The sequence below is a fragment of the Pelophylax lessonae genome (assembly GCF_965119305.1).
Source record: "Pelophylax lessonae genome assembly, chromosome: 5".
NCBI classification, from domain to species: domain Eukaryota; kingdom Metazoa; phylum Chordata; class Amphibia; order Anura; family Ranidae; genus Pelophylax; species Pelophylax lessonae.
The window spans coordinates 75460780-75480147 of record NC_138772.1 but is presented as its reverse complement, the minus strand read 5'-3'; positions in this window follow the sequence as shown (position 1 = coordinate 75480147).

Sequence of the window (19368 nt, the reverse complement as noted above, 5' to 3'; positions counted from 1 at the left end):
GGAGAAGGGTCCCTATCTCTGGGGGAAGGTTGCTTATTACAGGGAGAGGGGCCCTATTATTGGGAGAAGGGTCCCTATCTCTGAGAGAAGATTGCCTAGTACTGGGAGAGGGGGGCCCTATTATTGGGAGAAGGGTCCTTATCTCTGGAGGAAGGTTGCCAATTACAGGGAGAGGGGACCCTATTATTGGGAGAAGGGTCCTTATCTCGGGGCGAAGGTTGCCTATTACAGGGAGAGGGGGCCCTATTATTGGGAGAAGGGTCCTTATCTCTGGGGGAAGATTGCCTATTACAGGGAGAGGGGGCCCTTTTATTGGGAGAAGGGACCCTATCTCTGGGGGAAGGTTGGCTATTACTGGGAGAGAGGGCCCTGTTACTGGGAGAAGGGTCCCCATCTTTGGGGGAAGGTTGCCTATTACTGGGAAAGGGTGCCCATATTATTGGGAGAACGGTCCCTATCTCTGGGGGAAGGATGCCTATTACAGGGAGAGGGGGCCCTACTATTGGGAGAGGGGGCTCTATTATTGGTAGAGGGGCCCCTACCACTGGAAGAAGTGTCACTATCTCTGGGGGAAGGTTGCTATTACTGGGGGAGGGGCTAGTATTATTGTGAGAAGGGCACATATCACTGTCAGAGGGGCCCTAATACTAGGAAAAGGGCCCCTGTTATTGGAAGAAGAGCACCTATCACTGGGAGTAGGGTCCCAATCATTGTGGAAGGTTATCTATCACTGGAGTAAGGATACTTATTACTGGGAGAGGGGCCCCTATCACTAGGAGAAGGGTCCCTCTCTCTGGGGGAAGGTTGCCTATTACTGGGAGAGGGGCCCTATTATTGGGGGAGGGGCCCCTACCACTGGGAGAATGGTCCCTATCTCTGGAGGAAGGTTGCTTATTAATGGGAGAGGGACCCCTATCACTGAAAGAAGGGCCCCAATTGCTTAGAGAAAAGCACTGGGGGAAGGTTGCCTATTACTGGGAGAGGGCCCCTATTGCTTAGAGAAAAGCACCTATTACTGAGATAAGGTTGCCTATTACTGGAAGAGGGGCCCCTATTATTGGGAGAAGGGTCCATATCACTCTCACAGGTGCCCTTATTACTTGGAGAAAGACCCCTGTTATTGGAAGAAGAGCACCTGTCACTGAAAGAACTGCCCTTATTGCTGGGAGAAGGACCCCTATCACTAGGAGATGAGCTCTAATACTTAGAGAAGGGCAGTTATCACTGGGAGAAGTGCACTTAGAGAAGGGTCCCTTTAACTGAGAGAAAGGGTCCCCATTGCTTAGAGAAGGTCAGCTATCACTGACACAAGTGCACCTGGGGAAGGACCCCTATTGCTGGTAGAATAGCACCTCTCACTGGTGAGGGGCCCCATCATTGGGCGAAGAGTCCGAGGGAAAAATCTCTATCACTGGGAGAAGGGCCCCTGTTTCCAGGAGCGGAGAACCTATTGCTGGGAGGAGGGAACGGATAACTAAGAGAAGCTCCTCTATCACTGGGGGAAGAGCACTGGGAGATGGTCATCCATTGCTGGGAGGAGGGCCTCTATAACTGGGAGAAGGACACACCTATCACTGGGGAAAGGGCACTGAGAGAAAGATCTCTATTGCTGGGAGAAGAGCCCCTATTGGTGGGATCAGAGCACCTATTGCTGGGAGAAGAGCCTCTATTGGTGGGATCAGAGCACCTATTGCTGGGAGAAGAGCCCCTATTGGTGGGATCAGAGCACCTATTGCTGGGAGAAGAGCCCCTATTGGTGGGATCAGAGCACCTATTGCTGGGAGAAGAGCCCCTATTGGTGGGATCAGAGCACCTATTGCTGGGAGAAGGAACCCCATAACTGAGAGAAGGGCCCCTACCACTGGGAGTAGGGCCCCTATCACTGTGAGAAATGCACTGGGAGAAGGGCATCTATTGCTGGGAGGAGGTCCTCTATAACTGGGAGAAGGGCATCTATTGCTGGGAGGAGGTCCTCTATAACTGGGAGAAGGACACACCTATCACTGGGGAAAGGGCACTGAGAGAAGGATCTCTATTGCTGGGAGAAGAGCCTCTATTGCTCGGATCAGAGCAACTATTGCTGGTAGAGGAAACCCTATAACCAGGGCTTTTTTTCTCAGAGGATAGGTGCAGGTACTCCCCCTTTCGACCCTTTGTCTCCACCCCCTACCCACCTTTGAGCATGTCCTTTGGTACCAACCCCTATCCACCTTCCAGTACCATAGAGAATACAGAACCAAGTATCTTTTTTTTTTTTTGTGCTAAGTAATTTGTATGGAATTTGTTAATTATGTAGCACTGTCCTCGTAGGGTTTGCTGTATGATGGCTTGTTGGGCCTCCTCTGATTACCTGCAGACACAGTCACTTAGGGTACAGTTCACACATTCATCCTTACTCCCAATGGCTCATTACTCAATAAACAGTCCAAGGGTATTGGTTTTTGGTATTTATTGTGAAACTTGGATGGGAGAAGGGAATAGTGGGATACTCCAACTGGAACTATATACAGTTGATAAGGACAACTCTCGCTTGGCCTCACCAGGTTGCTTGTGGAAGCAGTCACACTGCTCTACCATACTGCCATGTGTTAAAGGTTAAGTCTCCTTGCTCTCTCTCCAGCAACAGACTTGGTGAACTACATTATCTTCAGGACACTCTCTAGCATCCTTTTTACTGACACCGGTCCACTCATCTAGCTGCAGGGGTGGCCCCCTCAGGTCAGGTCTCTTGACACAGATCTGTACTCACTGTATACAGAATCAGATCCTCCAGTTTCTCCCTTCTAGTCAGCTTTACAGGACCTCCGGGTTCAGTTTCACTCTAGCTCTTTAGGCCCTTAGATCGACCACCTGAGGCCACATGCAACTTCTAGAGAGGAGGAGGCAGCCACCCCCCTCCCTCCGGGACTCCCTTCTCCAGCCGAAAGACCCTCTTCTTCAGAGCCAAAAGTACTACAGTAGTACTACGAGTAGTATTTTTGGCACTGAAGAAGAGGGTCCTCCCTCGAAACGCATCAGCCAGGCATTATCGGACGCCATCACATCATCCAGCAACATAGGAGTATCCTGGCAGTCCTGGAGGCGATTGGTTCCATTTTCCTTACATGTGTGCAAATATCATGCGTTTGTGATTACAATGTATGCTGCTTTTTTGGATTTTAACCTCTTTACCACTGCTCACATTGCTGCTACTGCAGCAATGTGGCTCGTTATCGTCCAGCGACGTAGACCTACATGGCTAGACTCCGCCCCTTGATCGTCGGGGAATCTAGTTTGGAGATCCGCCCGCTAAACAGAGCGGGCGGATCTCCTCAGTGACAAGGAGTGACAGATTGCAGGGTTCAGCATAGCTGAACCCTCAATCTGTCCTTGTGTCACTCAGTCACCCCCCCCCCCCCTACACGTTAGTAAGCACCAGGCATACATTAACCCCTCCCTCTCCAATAAAATTAACCCCTTCCCTGCCAGTGTCATTTTTACAGTAACAGTGCATATATATAGCACTGATTACTGCAGTAATGTCACTGGTACCCCCAAAAGTGTCATAAATGTCAGTCAAGGGTCCGATCTGTCCGCCGCAATGTCGCAGTCCCGCAAAAAAAATCGCAGATCGCCGCCATTACGCGTAAAAAAAAAAAACACCAAAAATGACAGAAATCTTTCCCTTAGTTAGTAAACGCAATAACTTTTGCGCAAACCAATCAAAATATGCTTATTGTGATTTTTTTTACCAAACATAGGTAGCAGAAATTGGCCAAAAATTAAAAAAAAATTTGATTTTGACATTTTTTTTGGGGGGGGAATTTCATATAAAAAAAATGTTAAAAATATTGTTATTTTTTTCAAAATAAATGCTGTTTTTTTGTTTATAGCGCAAAAAGTAAAAATCGCACAGGTGATCAAATACCACCAAAAGAAAGCTCTTTTTGTGGGAAAAAAAGGACGTAAGTTTCGTTTGGGTACGGCGTTGCACGACCGCGCAATTGTCAGTTAAAATCGCACAGTGCCGAATCCCAAAAAGTGGCCTGGACGTAAGACAGCAAAATCCTCCGGTGGTAAAGTGGTTAATAAACATTTTTAGTGGTAATGCAGGAGGTCGGTGCGCCCTTCTCTTGTTGATTTTCAGTATATTTGGATACCCTTGGTCCTGAGGGGGCAGCAAGACGTTAGGTGGTGATAACAAAGACCACATAAGACCACTCACCTTCTCACATACCACTTGAGCGCAGGAGAGATACTGCCTCCCTATTGGACCAGTGTGAAACACTTCAAACAAACTGAATTGCATCTGAGCACATTGAGCAGACCTCACTAGGAGATCCTGCTCTCTGGTAGGCAGAGAACAATATGGATTTACTTGGCAATCCTTCTGGTAAGCAGAAAGGATCCAAAATGATACTCTCTCACTCTCTCTCTAGCACCTACCTCGGAGGGACTACTGATGATGGCCGCTAGGAGATATATTTTTGCTGGAAGGGATCTATTGTTGGTGGGGGGGGGGGTCTGTTAGTCCCTGGTCGCCTCACAGGTCGCCGTAGGTCGCCTCCCATAGGGAAGCTGCGGACCCGTTCTAATAGGAGCGACACAAGTCGCTCCGACTTAGAAAAAGGGTCCGGAGCTTCTTTGGGGCGACCAGGAGGCGACCAGGAGGCGACCGCCATAGACTTCAATGTTATGAAGTCCGTGGTGGCCGCTCCGAGGTCGCGGTGCGCTGCTCGCACCGCGACCTCCGAGGTCGCCCCGATGTGAACGGGGCCTTATTGCTGGAGGTAGCTAATTTACTGTTTTTCTTGGTTTAATGGTAGCAAAATAAAAGAAAATGTGATTCATAGAACAGGCCACCTTCTTCAATTGCTCTAATTCCAGCTTTTAATGCTCACATGAACATGGTAGGGCTTTTGGCTGCGGACACGGGTCAGTATGGGCAACCTGACCGTTCTGCAGCTATGAAGCCCCATACACAACAAACTGTGATGCATATTTTTTTCTGCTTTCAACACATCATCTTCAGGGCCAATTTTGTTTATTTGCTGTCTAATATATCCCACTTATTTTCAGATCCCACTGTAACAAGATAGTCAATGTTATTCATTTAACCTGTCAGTGATCATAAAATTATGGCTGACTGGTGTATATGATGCAGTCTGTCAGTAATATTAACACAGCAGCTTTAATATAATTTTTATACCAGCTGATCCTGCTAGAAGGTAGTTTGATTTTTGGATTTTTGTAAAAAGGCAACAACACTGTTCAGCTGTTGTCAGCCTGTGTAAAGATAAATGCACCTTAAAGCGGTAGTATACTCCAAAAAAAAAAAAAACCAAACCCTGCAAGACAATGGCATAATGAGCTCATTATGGAATACTTACCTGAAAACGAAGCCCCGACACGGACCCCCGGACACCGCTGTGGGAGCGGACATGATCCCTCGGCGTCTCATTAACCCGGGTTCGGTGGCTCCGGTGCTGTGAGTGGCCGGAGCCGCGATGGCGTCACCCCGCGCATGCACGCGGGGTTTTAACTTTCCGGCAACTTACCGGCAAGGAACTCTGAAGGTCCGCCGGACCTTCAGAGCGCATGCGCCGCTAGCGTCAGCGGCTGCATGCAGTGCAAATATCTCCTAAACCGTGCAGGTTTAGGAGATATTAATTGTACCTACAGGTAAGCCTTATTATAGGCTTACCTGTAGGTAAAAGTCACAAAAATCGGTATACTACCACTTTGAAGTCGTTGCAAAACTTTTCCATAAACCCAGTGAAGTGACTGGCCTCAGGTGATGCACAGAGATTAAATGAATCCTCCCACATAAGTTGTACCTGTTTCTCTGCTCCCCACCTTTTCAAAGTCCAGAAGTTCTAAAGCTTGTCTAACTTGTCAGAAAAAAGGGGGCAGAGAGCTGAAATCACACTGCAGAGTTCAGCGAGGAGAGCTCCTACCTTCACACAGCACACAGGAACAGAGCTGAGGCTGTCAATCACATGAAGATCCCTCTCCTGTCACCATTTATCTCTTGGTGTCAGGAAAAGTTGTCAGAAGTGATTCATACAGCTAGCATATGAATAAAGCAGCAGACAGAAATGACACTTAGTGCTTTTACTTGAGACAAATACACACTATAGGGGGATATGCTTTGTTCAAATTTCACGTCATCACAGATGGGTCGCTAAAGAACACTGCTGGATCAACAGGCCATGGGAAGCACACAATAATCTTTGTTATAGGAATTTTAAGAGATGAGGGATAAGATGATATACTTGCCTTATTCCTCTCTCCCCAAGCTTCCTCCTCTTCCTGCGACCAATCTCCCAAAGCCTCCTACCTTCACTGCTGGAGCAGTCACAGCTCTTTTACATCATCTTGTACAATGCAGGACCAGTAGTCCTGCATTTTACAGCCAGGAGTGCAAAGAATGAGGTATTTAACCTTATATATCATACCCTAAGTCAGTGGTTCTCAACCTTCCTAATGCCGCGATCCTTTAATACAGTTCCTCATGTTGTGGTGGCCCCCAACCATAAAATTATTTTTGTTGCTACTTCATAACTGTAACTTTGCTACTGTTATGAATCGTAATGTAAATATCTGATGTGCAGGATGTATTTTCATTGTTACAAATTGATGCAGAAGCTGTGGGAATGGTACAGGAGATGCAGGGGCTGCGGTCATGATGCAGAGCTGTGGGCATGGTACAGGAGATGCAGTGCTGCGGGCATAGTACAGGAAATGCAGTGCTGCGGGCATAGTACAGGAGATGCAGTGCTGTGGGCATGGTACAGGAGAGGCAGTGCTGCGAGCATAGTACAGGAGATGCAGTGGTGTGGGCATGGTACAGGAGAGGCAGTGCTGCGGGCATAGTACAGGAAATGCAGTGCTGCGGGCATAGTACAGGAGATGCAGTGCTGTGGGCATGGTACAGGAGAGGCAGTGCTGTGGGCATGGTACAGGAGATGCAGTGCTGTGGGCATGGTACAGGAGAGGCAGTGCTGCGGGCATAGTACAGGAGAGGCAGTGCTGCGGGCATGGTACAGGAGATGCAGTGCTGTGGGCATGGTACAGGAGAGGCAGTGCTGCGGGCATTCTAAAAGGGGATGCAGTGCTGTGGGCATGGTACAGGAGATTCTCCTGGAGAATCTCCTGTACCATGCCTGCAGCACTGCATCTCCAGAGTTTTACGCCATGGCGCTGGCGCATACGCGGTGTACCTGTCAGGCCGGCCACGGCCATTTTTATTTTTTTTCAGGTGCCGGTGCCGTGGTGAGTTCCCTGTCTAAGACCATCGTAAATATGTGTTTGGCATTTCTCCAATCAGTTCCAGCACATCCTTCCTGAGGACGGGCGCCCAGAACTGGGCGGCATACTCGAGATGCAGCCGTATCAGAGTCTTGTAGAGTGGGAGAATTATAATTTTATCTCTGGAATGAATCCCCTTTTTTATACATGCCAGTATTCTGTTTGCTTTGCTTGCAGCAGCTTGGCATTGCATGCCATTGCTGAGCTTGTCGTCTACTAGGACCCCCAGGTCTTTTTCCATCTTAGGTTCCCCCAAAGGCTCTCCCCCTAGCGAGTAACTTGCGTTCATATTTCTGGCACCCAAATGCATTACCTTATATTTTTCAACATTAAACCTCATTTGCCATGTAGAGGGCCACCCCATTATTTTGTTTAGGTTTTTTTGTAAGGTTTCCACATCCTGTGTAGAAGTTATTGCCCTGCTTAGCTTGGTTTCATCCGCAAATACTGAGATTGAGCTGTTTATTCCACCCTTTAGATTGCTTATGAATAAAATAAACAGGATTGGTCCCAGGACAGATCCTTGGCAGTGGCGGAGCTAGAGTTTTAAAACAGGGGTGGCAAAGGGGTGGCAAGGTATTATTTTGGGGGGTCAATATATAAAGTGTCATTTAGTGTCAGATTTGTCCACCGCAATGTCGCAGTCCCTCTAATAATCGCTGATCGCTGCCATTACTAGTAAAAACAATTAAAAATAAAAAGTTCCATAGTTTGTAGATGTAATAACTTTTTTGCAAACCAATCAAAATACACTTTTACAAAAAATATGTGGCAGAATACATATTAGCCTAAATTTATGAAAATAAGGGGGAGCTGTAAAGCACTGTGGGGAGCTGAAGAGCCCTGGGGGAGGGGGGACTAAAGAGCACTGGTGGGGGGGGGGGGCTGAAGAGCTCTGGGGGGTACTGGAAAGGGGGGGTGTAAAGTATGCATTTATTAGATACAGAGAAGAAAAATACATCAACATCAGCAGTTCTATGGCACATCATTCTTTGTCAGTTAAACACTCTGACCTATACATATCTGTGAACACTTGCAGATTAATATGTGCATATTATTCTAGGTATATTGGGGACAGTGGCGGCTGGTGCTCATAAATTTTAGGGGGGCGCAAACAGAAAAATGTAATAGGCATTGCTTTGCAGCAAAAAACGCTGTAAAAAATTGCGTGACTTTGAGGTCGCAAAAGTGAGAAAGGGGTCTTCAGTAATTAAGGTATAGTGTGCCCCCTTTCAATGCAGAGAGACCAGCGTGCCCCCTTTCAATGCAGAGAGACCAGCGTGCCCCCTTTCAATGCAGTGACCAGCGTACATGCCCCCTTTCAATGCAGTGACAAGCGTACATGCCCCCTTTCAATGCAGTGACCAGCGTACATGCCCCCTTCAATGCAGTGACCAGCGTACATGCCCCCTTCAATGCAGTGACCAGTGTACATGCCCCCTTTAATGCAGTGACCAGTGTACATGCCCCCTTCAATGCAGTGACCAGCATACATGCCCCCTTCAATGCAGTGACCAGCATACATGCCCCCTTCAATGCAGAGATCAGCGTACATGCCCCCTTCAATGCAGTGACCAGCGTACATGCCCCCTTCAATGCAGAGATCAGCATACATGCCCCCTTCAATGCAGAGATCAGCGTGTATGCCCCCTTCAATGCAGAGACCAGCGTGTATGCCCCCTTCAATGCAGAGATCAGCATACATGCCCCCTTCAATGCAGTGACCAGTGTACATGCCCCCTTCAATGCAGAGATCAGTGTGTATGCCCCCTTCAATGCAGAGACCAGCGTGTATGCCCCCTTCAATGCAGAGATCAGCATACATGCCCCCAATGCAGTGACCAGCATACATGCCCCCAATGCAGAGATCAGCATGCGTGCCCCCTTACCTACCTGGAGCGGCAGTGGACGGCTTCTTCTCAGTCCCGGTGACCGGCGGCGCGTCTCCACGAGTCCTTCCGCCTCCTCCTCGGCTAATGGCAAGGGGTTTGTCTTGTGGCTAATGGCAAGGGGTTTGTCCTCCCTCCCCCCCCTCAGGCACTCACATTCTTCTTCCACCCCCCCCCCTCGGGCACTCACATTCTTCTTCCACCCCCCCCTCGGGCACTCACATTCTTCTTCCACCCCCCCCTCGGGCACTCACATTCTTCTTCCACCCCCCCCTTGGGCAGTGGCACTCACATTCTTCTTTCCCCTCCCCCTCGGGCACTCACATTCTTCTCCCCCTCCTCGGACACTCACATTCTTCTTCTACCCCCCCCCCTCGGGCACTCACATTCTTCTTTCCCCCCCTCAGGCTCTCACATTCTTCTCCCCCCCCCCCTCGGGCACTCACATTCTTCTCCCCCCCCCTTGGGCACTCACATTCTTCTCCCCCCCCCCTCGGGCACTCACATTCTTCTCCCCCCCCCTGGGGCACTCACATTCTTCCCCCCCCCCCTCGGGCACTCACATTCTTCTCCCCCCCCCTCGGGCTCTCACATTCTTCTCCCCCCCCTTGGGCACTCACATTCTTTTCCCCCCCCTCGGGCTCTCACATTCTTCCCCCCCCCTTGGGCACTCACATTCTTCTCCCCCCCCTCGGGCTCTCACATTCTTCTCCCCCCCTCGGGCTCTCACATTCTTCCCCCCCCCCCCCCTGGGCACTCACATTCTTCTCCCCCCCCTCGGGCTCTCACATTCTTCCCCCCCCCTTGGGCACTCACATTCTTCTCCCCCCCCTCGGCACTCACATTCTTCTCCCCCCCCCTCGGGCACTCACATTCTTCTCCCCCCCCCTCGGGCTCTCACATTCTTCTCCCCCCCCCTCGGGCTCTCACATTCTTCTCCCCCCCCTTGGGCACTCACATACTTCTCCCCCCCTTGGGCACTCACATTCTTCTCCCCCCCTCGGGCTCTCACATTCTTCCCCCCCTTCGGGCTCTCACATTCTTCTCCCCCCCCCCCTTGGGCACTCACATTCTTCTCCCCCCCCCTCGGGCACTCACATTCTTCTCCCCCCCCCCTCGGGCTCTCACATTCTTCTCCCCCCCTCGGGCTCTCACATTCTTCTCCCCCCTCCCCCCGGCACTCACATTCTTCTCCCCCCCCCCCTCGGGCACTCACATTCTTCTTCCTTCGGCTCTCAGAGCAGCGCTGCAGCCAGAAGAAGACGGAGGGGGGTGGAGGCGGAGCCAATGCTAGGCGGCAAGGAGAGGAATTTGAAATCCTCCTCCGCTCCGAGAACCTCTTCTGCTGTCACATGACGAGAGGAGGAGGATTTCAAATGCCTCTCCTTGCCGCCTAGCATTGGCTCCGCCTCCACCCCCCTCCGTCTTCTGGCTGCAGCGCTGCAGCTGAGAGCCGAAGGAAGGAAGGAGGAGCAATGGCATACTGGATACACTCGGGGCAAATAACTTCACAGATCCACACGAGAACCGGGGCTTTTTGGGGGCACACTCGGGGCTGAAACCCCGTTCAGCCACCCCCCTCCCCTGCCGACACCACTGGCTGTGTAAGTAGCAGGAGACAGAGTCCAGTCTTCCCTGCTCTCCATCCGCCTCCCTCCGCAGCTCCCGGCCATACGGCGATCCCCTGTGATTCTCCCGCTGCCCTGCCATGCACCCGGCCACCCCCGCCCAGGATTGGGGTGGCAACAGGGGTGGCAAGGGCTTCTTCTGGGGTGTCAATTGCCACCCCAGCTAACCCTCTGGCTCCGCCACTGATCCTTGGGGGTCCCCACTTACCACACCAGACCATTCTGAGTACTCCCCATTTATCACCACCCTCTGTACTCTCCCCTGGAGCCAGTTCTCTATCCAGGTACTCACCCTATTGTCCATACCTACGTACCTTAGTTTGTACAGTAAACGTTTGTGGGCAACTGTGTCAAATGCCTTTGCAAAGTCCAGATACACCACATCTACAGGCCTTCCTTTATCTAGATGGCAGCTCACTTCATCGTAGAAGGTTAATAGATTGGTCTGGCAAGAACAATTTTTTCATGAATCCGTGCTGATTACTACTAATGATACCATTTTTATTACTAAAATCTTGTATATAATCCCTTATTATATCCTCCAATATTTTGCAGCTTATTGATGTTAGGCTAACCGGCCTGTAGTTACCAGGGATATATCTCGGCCCCTTTTTAAATATTGGTGCCACATTGGCATTTCTCCAATCAGCTGGAACCATTCCCGTCAGTAGACTGTCCATAAAATTGAAATTCAGTGTCTTTGTATTACCTTTGTGTTTCCTATTTCTGTGATTTATACTGAAACTAATTGACCTATGGACACTGTTTCCTAAGTTGCCCCATATTTCTACATCCGCGATCAGGTCTGTAATCTTCATAATCAGTAGGTCTAGTAGTACATTGTATCTCGTTGGTGCGTTCACCATCTGACCCTTGAAATTGTCCTGCAAAACACTTAGGAAATAGCAAGCCTTAGACAAATACGCGGTTTCCATGTTTTATTGCCAAAGAATAAAGGAGAAGTATAGCCAAAGCTCATTTGGCTGTACTTCTCCTGTGGATCACAGGAGTGCAGTTAATTCTGCACCTGGGTGACCCATTTTCAGCAGATGGCATGCTGAAGTCTGCTGTCAGTTGACATCACAGAGCCAGTCCAGGAACGGAAAAGATCCTGACCATATGGTCGGGATCTGCCCACATGACAGTACCGGTACCTGGCTCAGCCTCTCAGTGAGCTGCTGATAGACTGAGCCTGCCTGTCCCGCCCCTCCACAACCCGGAGCTCCAGTAACCGCTGGAGGGGCAGAGCAGGCAGCGGTGACTTATAAACACCAGCTCTCTGCTCAGGGAGCTCTGAAAACCGATCAGTGTTTGATCACTTGGTTCTCAGTGTTGGAGCTGGTGGTTGACAGATTCAGCATCGGTGACCTGTTTTCAGCAGACAGCGGGCTGAAGCCGGCTGTCAGTTGATGTTACAGAGCTGGTCCAGGGACGAGAAAAATTGCGACCATATGGTCAGGATCCACCCACATGCCTGGACTGGCACCTCCTTGTCCTGCCCCCTCTACAGCCCAGCACTGCAGTGACCTCTGACAGTCACCAGCTCTCTGCTCAGGGAGCCCTGAGAACCGAGTGATCAGTGGTGTTTGATCGCTCGGTTCTCAGTCTTAGTGCCGGCGGGGAACAGATGCAGCATCAGACCAAAGCTGCATCCACCTAGGTAAGTATAATTCTAAAATAAAAAATATTTCCATATTTCTCTTATAATTGAACAATGTGAAGTTAGAAGCTGCTTGGCCACCATAAACAGCTGCACCAGATTCTGAGTGCACCAATTTTAGTAAATTCCCCCAAAGTTTGGTGTTTTTGTTTTTTCAGTGTGTTGATTGGGGAAGGCTGCTGTTTTAACTTTTTTTTAACCCCGAGAGGTTTGCAACAAAGTAAAATTGCAGCTCCTATCTCTCACAAACCAGAAGTAAATCAGTATTGCAAAGGAATGATGACCCACAAAACAAATGAGCACTTGGGGTTTAATTCTTTTATATACTTAAAGGTACTTTTAACAGCGTATCGTATAATTTTAGTTTTTGTATTTTTCAAAAAATAACATTTTAAAATCTGGAAAACCCCTTAATTTTCAGAGACAGTCCACCCAATATTGTTTTTGATAGGAGCTGGACTGGCTGAACCATCCCCTGGGTTCCTTATTCTCGCTCACACTCATGTGGAGGGATTCCCAATATCCGTCAACTAGAATTATAGGAGAGCAATGGCTCCTTTTTAAGAGATATGGGTAGAGATGTGCTGGATGCACGTTTTTACAGGTTATCAAAATGTAGACAAAGTAACTACTTGAGCTACAACGATAGGGATCCCCCAGGAGAAAGTATTTATCCAAACTGAAAGATACAAGCGTCAAAGTCAAAGCAGGTACATCATCAAACGAAAAGGAGTTCAAAGTTTTTATTGTACAGCATACTACAACAAGCAGGGCAAAGGACACCCTACGCGTTTCAAGGGCAAAGGTTTTGATAGGAGTTTGACTAGCTGAACCATCCTCTGGCTTCCCCATTCTGTCAGGCACTCATGTGGGGGGATTCCCAGTATCTGTCCACTAAAATTACAAGGGGGTCAATGGCTCATTTTTTTGATTTTTAAATGGATTTATTTAAGAGAGACTACACTAAGGAGACTGAGAGCGGGATTTACTTAAACTGGAGCACTCCTAATCTGGTGCAGCTGTGCATGGTAGCCAATCAGCTTCTAACTTCAGTTTGTTCAATTACGCATTGACAAAAAAAACTGGAAGCTGATTGGTTACTATGCAGAGCTGCACCAGAGTTTGCACTATCCAGTGTTAGTAAATCCCCTCCTGAGACTTTGTGATTGGAGAGCTGATGACTTTAGGTCCCACTGTTATATTATCATTTTCTTGTGTACTAGCCATTTAAAAATATCAATATGATATGAACAGATAGTAACTACTGGTTGTGACGTTCTGAGAGAAAATTATATTTTATAGTACAGTAAAATCAATGTTCAGGCCCGCAAAGTCATTCCACTCTCACTTTGTGAGATGCAGTCATTTTACTGATAAATGTATGTGTTGGTTAATCTATATACAGCGCATTTTTAATTTTATTTTCATTTTTGCTTTTAGACATTTTTTAAAGGTACAGTCTGGTTAAAATAAAAAACTCAATGTTATAATAATAAAAATATAATAGAAAAAAATGTTTAATTACACTCAAAAGGGCTATAGATCATTAAGCCACTTGGGACAAGGTCACCCACCCTCCCCCTCCCCCTCCAGGGGTATGGGAGTGTTACATATGTAGCACCCTCCTAGACAAGTGCTAGGTAAAAGCATTTGTTGCTTCATATGCTTATCAGGGGAGCCTGATCTTTAGTTAGGCTTGCTCTCTGTGTATTCATCTGGTCTGAGGGAGTGTCCCCACTGCATCCAATAGGGAGGCCTGTTGGACAGTGGAGGAAAACTGGCCAATGATGCACAAGCTTTTGTAACCATCCCAGGGGGTTGACACCTGGAGAGGTGCATGATGGGATTGGAAATAAAAGTGGAGAGCACATGAGGCAGGGCGTCTTTGAGCAGGAAGCCAGGTCCCAGGAGGAGGGTGACAGCTGTCTCTCCTCCTGTCAGGTTGGAAAGTGGTCACAGGCAGTCAGCCTAGTGGACCAGAGTGTGGAGCTGGGCCGTGAGGTCCAGGAGAAACTGACAGTGGAGCAGTGGCAGAGGTCCCTGTGAAAACAGTGTCCGTGAGTACCAGGGAACTTGCCAGGGGTCTGCCCAGGAAGGGGACCACTCCAGGGAAAGTCAGTGGACAAGAATCAGCACACACAGTGGGTCAGAAGGGGGGTGCCAAGTTAGACCCTGAAGAGAAGCTAAAGTACAGTTCATCAGTTAAATCTCTGTCACCTCGGTGGCAAAGTGAAGCAGCGGCCTTGCCGCATCCTCTGTAGTTAGATGTCCTCAATCTGTGCATAGTTGCTAGCTGGAGTATCCCACTCATCCCTTCTCCTATCCCACTATAAAATAAAAACACAAAAAAAAAAACAAATCCCCTTGACTGTTCATTGACTGAGCCAAGTGTAAAGTGAGGAATATTTTACAGACTGTTGCTATGGGTAACCCAGGTAAATCCACTTTAAGCAGCTCCTACGGGAACAGCGCTACACATACATTTTCATTTACTGGCCCCAGTTGCAGCTCCAGGACAGCCAGACTATCCTTCAAATACATGCTTGTTCCAGTGGCCCTGAGAACCCCCATATGATTCCCCTGATGGCAGGGGTTAGGGCTTGGCCCTCACATCCCTGGAACAAATGGCTAAGCGCTTTTTAGAAACAGATCTACCACTACTCCTCACGAAGCAGATCAAATTGGTTTGAGAAACGTGTAGCGCGCCTCCCTGTCATCAAAACCAGTATATAATTTAGGAACAATGATTCTAATGTGTATGGGTAGTGGGTTGAGTTTTTTTAAGTGGTCATTATTTATATACTTTAATGTAATAAATAAAATGTGATTTAAATAACCAAGCCTTTTTACTATTGGTGGATATAATATATACTATATGCAAAAAAAAAAAAAAAAAAAATATCATTATAACATATTTTTTAAAGTTTTGAATAGAGTGGAGATTGGCTAGAATACCTGTAGGGTTTTCATTGCTGTCTGTGGCTCCATTAGGGAGAGTCATCCTCTCTATCTGTTCTTGTAACAATCAAGTTAAAGTGAATGAAAATCCCAAATATTGAGTGGTGCCAAGAACAGGAAGAGAGAGGAAATTCTCCAATGGGGACACCAGTTTTGGTTACTGCCAGGGATGTCCTCTCATGTTGTGACTATGGGATTGGGAGTGAAAGGAAATCTCCCCAATGGTACACAGAGGGCACAAATGGGACGCTAAATTCAGATTTTGCAAGGGTCGCTGAAATTGTTACTGGGCACACTGACTCTGGTTTGACAACACTCCACAAAACAGAGAAACCCCTTAGAAACAGGTAAAGGACTCAGAGTTAATAATCCACTAATATACAGTCCTATGAGGGCACCAAACAAACATCCAAGTCTCCAAGGTTTCTAATGTTAAAATTGATTCATAGCAGAATACAATCCTACGTGTTTTAGGGGCCAAACATATTCCCCCTTCATCAGGGCTTCAGAATTTTAACTGTCCCTAAACTGACTCAGATAAGCAGATACAAAACAGATCTGCACGATTTACTGCTTGTAACAGTTTCAAGATGGCAGGCTAACCACTTGCCATAGAGGGCCATGATGGCTACAGCTGGGACGGCTTATTTTGGAAGGGCAAACAATAACGTCCTCCCAGAATCGCGATTCCCGCATGTCCCCTGGGGCGCGTACATGGGAGTGTCCGCACTCGCCTGGTCAGCTCATCATGGATCGTTGTAAAGGGCCAACGAGAGCTGCCCATTACCACGTAATCGCTCTGTCCAATGACAGCGCGATCGGTTGTCAACAAACTGGTGCATATCCGGTTCAGCTCTCTTCTCTCCTCGCATGCTGTACACAGCGATCCATGCTTCATTCATGCCCATCTGTGCCTCATCCGTGCCCATCCATGCCACATTCATGCATATATGTGCCTCATTCATGCTAATCTGTGCCTTATCCATGCCACATCTGTGCCACGTCAGTTCTCATCTGTGCCATATCCATGCCACCTCAGTGCTCATCCATGCCACATCAGTGCTCATCCAAGCCACATCCCTGCCACATCAGTGCTCATCGGTGCCACTTCCATGTCACATCAGTGCTCATCTGTGCCACATCCATGCCACATCAGTGCTCATCTGTGCCACATCAGTGCTCATCTGTGCCACATCAGTGCTCATCTGTGCCACATCCATGCCACATCAGTGCTCATTCGTGCCTCATCCATGCCACACCAGTGCTCATCCGTGCCACATACATGCCACATTCATGCCACACCAGTGCTCATCTGTGCCACATCAATGCCAAATCAGTGCTCATCTGTGCCACATCCATGCCACATTAGTGCTCATCCGTGCCTCAGCCGTGCCACATCAGTGCTCATCCGTGCCACATCAGTGCTCATCCATGCTACATCAGTGCCACTACAGTGCTTATGAGTGCCCTACAGTGCCTCACAAAAGTGTAATGGGTAGTCAGGAAATTAGATTTGTAATTTTATGTCCCTAGAGCACCTAACGGTGCTCCCTGAATGTTGGGCCTCTGTATGTGGCTAGGCTGTGTAAAAGTCTCACATATGTGGTATCGCCATACTCAGGAGGAGTAGTAGAATGTACTTAGTGGTGTCATTTTTGCTATGTACATGTGTTAGAAATTTCTTATAAATTAACAACTGTGTAAAATACAATGTTTTTTCATTTTCTTTCCACATTTTCCAAAAACATGTGGAAAAAAATGACATGTTCAAAAGACTCATAATGTCTCCTAAATTATATGTTGGCGTTTTTTCCTTTCCAAAATGGGGTCAATTTGTGTGTGTTTCCATTGTCCTGGTGCTCCAGGGCCTTCAAAAGTGTGATAGGTTGTCAGGAAATTATATGTGTAATTTATACTCCTAGAATGCCGGACGGTGCTACTTGGATATTGGGCCTCTGTATGTGGCTAGGCTGGGTAAAGGTTTCACACATGTGGTATAATACATTTTGGGGTGTAGTTGCAAGTATGCCTATACAGTGTGTGAGAAATAACATGGAAATATAACAATTCTGTGGACAAAAAAAAATCTTCATTTTGCAAAGAATTGTGGGAAAAAAATAAAAATTTCAAAAAACTCACCATGCCTCTTACTAAATATCTTGGAATGTCTACTTTCCAAAAAAAGGGGTCATTTGGGGGATATTTGTACTTTCCTGGCTTGTTAGTGTCTCTAGAAATTAGATAGGCCAGCAGTACATTAGGGGTAATTAATTTTCAATGATTGGCACCACAGCTTGTAGACTCCATAACCTTCACAAAGACCAAATAATATATACTTATTTGGGTTATTTTTTCTTGTACCAAAGATATGTAGCAGTATAAATTTTGGTCAAAATTAATGAAAAAAATCTAATTTGCAAATTTTAATAACCGAAACAAAGAGAAATGCATTTTTTTTACAAAATGTTCAGTCTTTTTTCATATATAGTGCAAAAAATAAAAAACCTAGTGATGATAAAAATCCACCAAAAGAAAGCTCTATTTGTGTGAAAAAAAGGACACAAATTTCATATGGGTACAGTGTTGCATGACTAAGCGTCATTCAAAATATAAGAGCACTCAAAGCTGAAAATTGGCTTGGTTAGGAAGAGGGTATAAGTGCCCAGTGGATAAGAGGCTAAGCCAGTGTTAGTAAATGCAGTAATTGACCAAGTATCTCCATACCTGAGTCCATTTAAGCAGTCAAAATCCCTAAGCCCTAATGAAGGGGGAGTGTGTTTGACCCCCAAAATGCATTGGAATTTTTCTACTATAAATCAATTTTATTATTAAATACTTTGGACTCTTGAACATTTGTTTGAAATTTAGGATGTGGTAATCCATGAGGGTCTGAGGGGTTCGGCTGTAAAGAACTGGCTATCAGCCCAAGGAACAGCTCAGCGTGTCAACTAGACAATAAAAGAGGAGGTAGGAGAGCCTTTATAGTGTAGTATGGAAATTAGTTCAACCACTTGCCGACCGCCCGCCATCTTTTTACTGCAGCAGGGCAGCTCGGCTGCATCGTGACTGGAGTGGGAGGCGGGCCGTGGGAGGCGGGAGGCGGGAGGAGAGGCAGCGGGAGGCGGGCCGTGGGAGGAGAGGCAGCGATTGCCGCCTTCCTCCTGCAATCATCCGGGAAACGGAGAGAAGACCCGCCTGCTTATGTAAACAAAACAGGCGGATCTTCTCTCAGACAGGCAGGGAGAGATCAGCAGTTTCAGCTAAGCTGAAACTGCGATCTTTCTGTGCCTGTCACAGAACCCCCCCCCCCCCCCCCCACACACACACACACACACACACACACACAGAGTGAGTAAGCACATAGGTATTCATTTAACCCCTTTGATCACCCCCAGTATTAACCCCTTCCCTGCCGGTGTCATTTATACAGTAACAGCGCATATTACTTAGCACTGATCACTGTGTTAGTGTCACTGGTCCCCAAAAAGTGTCAAAAACGTCAGTTAGGGTCCGATCTGTCCGTAATGTCGCAGTCCCGCTAAAAATCGCAGATCGCCGCCATTACTAATAAAAAAGAAAAAATTAATAAAAAGTCCAAAAATCTAGCGCTTGTAAACGATATAACTTTTGCGCAAACCAATTAAAATACGCTTTTTGGGATTTTTTTTTACCAAAAATATGTAGCAGAATACAGATTGGTCTAAACTGATAAAAAAAATAATTTTTAAAATTTTTTTTATTGGGAATGTTTTATAGCAGAAAGTAAAAAATATGGCGTTTTTTTTCAAAATTGTCGCTCTTTTTTTGTTTATAGAGCAAAATCTAAAAACCACAGAGGTGATCAAATACCACCAAAAGAAAGCTCTATTTTGTGGGGGAAAAAAAGGACATCAATTTCAATTGGGTACAGCGTTGCACGACTGCGCAATTTTTCGTTAAAGTA